At 34.0% G+C, this 7,579-nt stretch overlaps 1 pseudogene; it reads left to right on the top strand.

Moving 5' to 3' along the window:
- Positions 1-7,579, top strand: part of LOC107737011 (elongation factor-like GTPase 1) — a 157,178-nt pseudogene that overhangs the window by 134,933 nt on the left and 14,666 nt on the right.

The raw sequence follows: 7,579 nt of genomic DNA, 5'->3' as shown, positions 1-7,579 counted from the left end.
GTCTGTTCTCCACAAACTATCATATGACTCATATCATATCATAAAATTTGATGGTACTTTTATGCCTCTTTTGTGTCCTTTTTGAAGTTTGACAGTCCCAGTCGTCATTTATGTTCATTCAATTTCATCAAATATCCACCTTTTGTGTAAAAGTCACAGAAGGAAAGTCACACAGGTTTGGAACGACACGAGGGCGAGGAAATGATTAGGGAATTTAGATTTTTGGCCAAAATGAGTGAAGCACATGCCAATTAACCTGTATCTTAAATAAATCCACAGTCTCTAACAGAGAGAAAAAGGGCCCTATACCATGCAAAGAGGAAATAGTTCTCCCAGGTCCTTGAAAGCTGATGTGAAACAGCCATGTACCGGTGTGATGTCGTCATTGCACCAGGTTCCAGAACAAAAGCGAAATTGTCTGGCCCACATGCCTGTGTGAAACAAACCCAGTTGAAGGGGTAAGAGAATCCTGCCCCACGAGAACCAAAGCCTCTGAGAAAATCAGTCGGCCTGGGCCAAAGGGGAGAAAATACGTACATATTTTAACAAATGGTGCAAATTAGCTTCCCAATGGTTTTTGTTCGCTTGGGGAAAAAAGTTGGAAATCTGTAAATGAAGCACAGGCATTTCATTTCCGTAACTGCGATGAGAGCAAAAGTATTTGGGAGCGCAGCTGGAGTGTATTAGGGGAGATAATGGTTCTGAATATAAAATATATAAACTTCATTTTTCACTGGCAGGATGTTTTCCATATCCAGATAACTAGGTCACACTGTTGACATCCAGGTGTATGTATTACAGATGTTTCCAGATGAGATAAACGTCTTACATGTATACATTAAAGCTCTTAAAGGGACTCTTAAACATTCTACGCTTTTGTAGCAGGTAAAAGTTTTTACAGATGCCAATTTACAATGATAGTCAACAAGTGTGTGTGTATATAAAATCTGAATATAAATAAATTGTAGACAGGTATACTTGTAATAAATGTAAATCTGAATATAAATCTAATTATATAATTACAACTATATGAATATATATATATAAATATTTATTTATAAATCTGAATCTAGTTATCAGTCTGCATCTAATACATCTAATATTGTAATATATACATACAGTTATGAATATATAAATGTAAATTAGAATATATACTGTTATAGTTTTGAATATATGCATGTAAAACTAAATCTGAAAATATAAATGTAAATTGTAAATCTGAATATATATAAATATGCATGTGTGTGTGTCCGTTTAAATATTTTAAAAATACATTTAAAAAGTAATTCATGACTGTATAGATGTAATCTGACTGTAAATCAGAATCTAGTTATAATTCTCTAGTATAAAAGTAAATCTAAATATTAATAAATCTGTATGTGTTTGTGTGTGTGTGTGACACACATACCTACATACATACAAATTATGCTATTTCTCCAGTTAATGTTCATTTGTAGAGTCAAGTTTCAAATTCTATGGTCCACCAATAACATTACATCATTCAGCAGTAGGAACGGCTGCAATAACCATCAGTACAGCTGATCTTTGACCTCCATTAACAAAATCACTGTCATTACAATTAGACAGGCTGTTTTTGCTACTGTTCCTTTAGGACTTCTATATATAAATGACCTCCACATACTGGTAAAGTTCAGCAACACAGCCAACTTGAAAACTGAGTAGGTGTTGATGCATCAGCATAGATGTCATATGTTAATGTGCTCATAGATTTCTGATTGAGCCGTTTTTGCTGCTTAGTTTCACTAAATAGTCCCTGTGGGCTGCAGAAGGAGCTTTACGTTGTGAATGCTGGAGTATGTCTACATAGTCCATCAATCTCTTTTAAGAGCAAGGAAAATCCTGTTTTCCACTATACATCCCCTCTAACTGTCGAGTCAATAACAGTTTTATACAACACAGTAACAGAGGTGAGCGTTCATGGCCCAGATGTACAGAGGTCATGACCTTCTATAGATGTCTGTCATCGAGTATTATTGCGAGAGCTTCACGCTCGTCTGCAGTGTTAACAGGCTGATGGTCTCTGGGGCCGAACTGTAAGATACACAGGCACTGAGTTTCTTCCCCGTCACTTCTGTGTATTCACCCGTGTGTGTGTGTGTGTGTGTGTGTGTGTGTGTCATCAGCCGCTGTTTGTGTTAGTTAAAGGAGAAGGATGTCCGCAACAGATGAATTTGAACAAACGTCTGATTGCGTGTGAGATTCTGCCTCGTGATGTTGGATTTTGTGTGCATGTGTGTTTTCAGGTCATACCTGATCTCTTGTTTGATCGACATAAATGATGGGGATAGTAATTTAAATAAAGCTAAAATAAAATAAAATGTAATTATTAGATGAAAAACTTAAACCTAAAAAAACTAGAAGTGTTTGAAATAAATTTAAGTTGAAATGCTAAAATTACTAAAACTGAAAATAAATAAATAAATAAATAACAAACGTCTGATTGCGTGTGAGATTCTGCCTCGTGATGTTGGATTTTGTGTGCATGTGTGTTTTCAGGTCATACCTGATCTCTTGTTTGATCGACATAAATGATGGGGATAGTAATTTAAATAAAGCTAAAATAAAATAAAATGTAATTATTAGATGAAAAACTTAAACCTAAAAAAACTAGAAGTGTTTGAAATAAATTTAAGTTGAAATGCTAAAATTACTAAAACTGAAAATAAATAAATAAATACATAAATACAAATATATAATATAAAATTACAAAATTATATATAATGTATATAGGTAATAAATAAATAATTTCAAAAGTAAATTAAATTCAATTACTGAAATTAAAATTAAAAAAAAAAAAATGTTAAGATTAGTTTGATGACTTAAGTGTAAGTACCAAAATTATGATGGTACTTTTATGCCTCTTTTGTGTCCTTTTTTAAGTTTGACAGTCCCAGTCATCATTTATGTTCATTCAATTTCATCAAATATCCACCTTTTGTGTAAAAGTCACAGAAGGAAAGTCACACAGGTTTGGAACGACACGAGGGCGAGGAAATGATTAGGGAATTTAGATTTTTGGCCAAAATGAGTGAAGCACATGCCAATTAACCTGTATCTTAAATAAATCCACAGTCTCTAACAGAGAGAAAAAGGGCCCTATACCATGCAAAGAGGAAATAGTTCTCCCAGGTCCTTGAAAGCTGATGTGAAACAGCCATGTACCGGTGTGATGTCGTCATTGCACCAGGTTCCAGAACAAAAGCGAAATTGTCTGGCCCACATGCCTGTGTGAAACAAACCCAGTTGAAGGGGTAAGAGAATCCTGCCCCACGAGAACCAAAGCCTCTGAGAAAATCAGTCGGCCTGGGCCAAAGGGGAGAAAATACGTACATATTTTAACAAATGGTGCAAATTAGCTTCCCAATGGTTTTTGTTCGCTTGGGGAAAAAAGTTGGAAATCTGTAAATGAAGCACAGGCATTTCGTTTCCGTAACTGCGATGAGAGCAAAAGTATTTGGGAGCGCAGCTGGAGTGTATTAGGGGAGATAATGGTTCTGAATATAAAATATATAAACTTCATTTTTCACTGGCAGGATGTTTTCCATATCCAGATAACTAGGTCACACTGTTGACATCCAGGTGTATGTATTACAGATGTTTCCAGATGAGATAAACGTCTTACATGTATACATTAAAGCTCTTAAAGGGACTCTTAAACATTCTACGCTTTTGTAGCAGGTAAAAGTTTTTACAGATGCCAATTTACAATGATAGTCAACAAGTGTGTGTGTATATAAAATCTGAATATAAATAAATTGTAGACAGGTATACTTGTAATAAATGTAAATCTGAATATAAATCTAATTATATAATTACAACTATATGAATATATATATATAAATATTTATTTATAAATCTGAATCTAGTTATCAGTCTGCATCTAATACATCTAATATTGTAATATATACATACAGTTATGAATATATAAATGTAAATTAGAATATATACTGTTATAGTTTTGAATATATGCATGTAAAACTAAATCTGAAAATATAAATGTAAATTGTAAATCTGAATATATATAAATATGCATGTGTGTGTGTCCGTTTAAATATTTTAAAAATACATTTAAAAAGTAATTCATGACTGTATAGATGTAATCTGACTGTAAATCAGAATCTAGTTATAATTCTCTAGTATAAAAGTAAATCTAAATATTAATAAATCTGTATGTGTTTGTGTGTGTGTGTGACACACATACCTACATACATACAAATTATGCTATTTCTCCAGTTAATGTTCATTTGTAGAGTCAAGTTTCAAATTCTATGGTCCACCAATAACATTACATCATTCAGCAGTAGGAACGGCTGCAATAACCATCAGTACAGCTGATCTTTGACCTCCATTAACAAAATCACTGTCATTACAATTAGACAGGCTGTTTTTGCTACTGTTCCTTTAGGACTTCTATATATAAATGACCTCCACATACTGGTAAAGTTCAGCAACACAGCCAACTTGAAAACTGAGTAGGTGTTGATGCATCAGCATAGATGTCATATGTTAATGTGCTCATAGATTTCTGATTGAGCCGTTTTTGCTGCTTAGTTTCACTAAATAGTCCCTGTGGGCTGCAGAAGGAGCTTTACGTTGTGAATGCTGGAGTATGTCTACATAGTCCATCAATCTCTTTTAAGAGCAAGGAAAATCCTGTTTTCCACTATACATCCCCTCTAACTGTCGAGTCAATAACAGTTTTATACAACACAGTAACAGAGGTGAGCGTTCATGGCCCAGATGTACAGAGGTCATGACCTTCTATAGATGTCTGTCATCGAGTATTATTGCGAGAGCTTCACGCTCGTCTGCAGTGTTAACAGGCTGATGGTCTCTGGGGCCGAACTGTAAGATACACAGGCACTGAGTTTCTTCCCCGTCACTTCTGTGTATTCACCCGTGTGTGTGTGTGTGTGTGTGTGTGTGTGTGTCATCAGCCGCTGTTTGTGTTAGTTAAAGGAGAAGGATGTCCGCAACAGATGAATTTGAACAAACGTCTGATTGCGTGTGAGATTCTGCCTCGTGATGTTGGATTTTGTGTGCATGTGTGTTTTCAGGTCATACCTGATCTCTTGTTTGATCGACATAAATGATGGGGATAGTAATTTAAATAAAGCTAAAATAAAATAAAATGTAATTATTAGATGAAAAACTTAAACCTAAAAAAACTAGAAGTGTTTGAAATAAATTTAAGTTGAAATGCTAAAATTACTAAAACTGAAAATAAATAAATAAATACATAAATACAAATATATAATATAAAATTACAAAATTATATATAATGTATATAGGTAATAAATAAATAATTTCAAAAGTAAATTAAATTCAATTACTGAAATTAAAATAAAAAATAAAAAAATGTTAAGATTAGTTTGATGACTTAAGTGTAAGTACCAAAATTACTTAAAAGCTGAAATAAAATGATAAAAATGATTTAAAAAAAAATATATATATATATATCATTATATATAATGAGAAAAGTGCATAACAAAATTACTAAAATTGAAACAAAACAGAAAATATGAAAGTTAGTTCAAAATATTAATAAATACTGTAATAGTCTTCATTAACAGCAAAATGAGTAGAGAATTAATTTCAATTAAGTTAAGATTAGTTAACTGAAATAAGTTTAAGTACTAAAGACAAAAACTGAAATAGAAATAAATTAAAGCTATATAGAAATGTTTAAAAAATAAATAATTAAAAAAAGCATGCAACAAAACTTAAACTATTAAAATGAAAATATAAGAACAAACGCTAATTCAAAATATTAATAAATACTGTAATTAATTAATAATTAATTGCAAAAAGTGGTAGAAATTTTGATCAGTTTACAGTTACTTTGTATATGTTTCCCCCCCCCAACCCCCCCCAAGTGAGGCTCTTTAGGTTTGTAAATATATGTGTGTTGCAGGTCGTGTGTATGCCGTTCTGTCCAAGCGGGAAGGACGAGTCCTCCAAGAGGAGATGAAGGAAGGGACGGACATGTTCATCATTAAGGCTGTACTTCCTGTTGCCGAGAGTTTCGGATTCGCTGACGAGATCAGGAAGAGGACGAGCGGCCTGGCCAGCCCACAGCTAGTATTCAGCCACTGGGAGGTGAATGAGTGAATTAATGAATGAATGAAGGAGGGAACGGCTGTGCAAATGAATGTACAAACTAATACATTCATGCAGACTCAACTGAATGAATGGGTGTGCAATGGTTTCATATATTTTGGATTCCTGTAGCTTTTATGTCTGGCCTGCCCTTTCCCACTAAGGACAGTTTAACACACTCAATATATAGATTTGAAAAACTATCAACTGATCGATCAGAAATGGTTGATTTTTCCACCTTAGTTGTTGTTATCTGCAAAATCCAATATCTGTTGACCTCTTTAATAATTAAAGAATGAATGAATAAACAAGTGAATGAATGAATGTGTGAAAATGGAATGATAAGCAAATGAATGATTAATAAATGAGTATAAATGATGAATGAATAATGAACAAACAAAATTAGTAAACAAATAACTGCTGCAATTGAAGAATAAATGAATGAGAGTAAATTAATTGAGAAATAAGTGAACTACTGAATGATTGTGAATATTGAATGAATGCACTAATGAATCAGTGTGAATGAATGAACAAATCAATGAATGATCAAACTATATGCTTGTTTGCATTTCATATTTGCTTCATATTGCTTCATATTTTTGTGGAAATTTTCTTTGATGAATAGAAAAAAAAAACAATTTCAAGTGACCTTGCAGAATACTAGTATTAATTTTGCTCAAAAAAATCTTGCTGACCTCAAACGTTTGAACAGTAGTGTATGAATGAACAAATGACAGCAAACTTCAAAGAATGAATGAGATGTTTCTCCTTTGCTCTTTGACGTGTGTGTTCAGCTATCTCACCCTCAGAACACAGAGTTAGTTTACTGTAGGGAACAGGACATACACCGCAAAGATTCTGGACCCAGTGCCAGGCGTTCATATCTATACAGACGCCTGATAATATGTGATCATACGTGGCTGGAAAACTGTATGGGCAGGCCAATCCATCAGATCCAGTCATATTGATCTGCTGTCAGATGTCAGTACTGCTGATCTGGCAAAAGCGTGTTTACCTTGAGGGTGTCGAGCAGTCAGCGAACAAGCCGTGTGTGTGTGTGAACTCAGAGAGCACTCTGGATTGATCTGTGCATTACAGACATGAGGCAGAGACACGTACACAGTGCTGGAGTAACATCACATAAGCGCTTATGTGCGGCACGCGGATACATTGTTTTCGTTCAAATCAAAGTGCAAACAACTTAGAAAACGTATCAGCGTGACGCAGCTGACACAGAACAGCATACGCCATTTATGTTCAGTGGATACTCTCCAAAATGGTGCTAGGGTGATGCGGAGGAGACGACTTGTTGAATAAAGTTGTTGTTTTTTTTTGCTTTTGCGTACAAAAAGTATTTACTTTGTAATTATGTAATTATCGTGGTAATTACATTGCTGTCTACAGGAGGGTCAGAGAGCTCTCAGAATCCATCAAAAATATCTTAATTTGTGTTCCGAAG

This window comes from Sinocyclocheilus rhinocerous, unplaced genomic scaffold, assembly GCF_001515625.1.
Source record: "Sinocyclocheilus rhinocerous isolate Xijiao unplaced genomic scaffold, SAMN03320098_v1.1 scaffold433, whole genome shotgun sequence".
Lineage (NCBI taxonomy): Eukaryota > Metazoa > Chordata > Actinopteri > Cypriniformes > Cyprinidae > Sinocyclocheilus > Sinocyclocheilus rhinocerous.
Note: the sequence above shows the minus strand (reverse complement) of the source record. Positions and strands in the feature narration are given on the sequence as shown.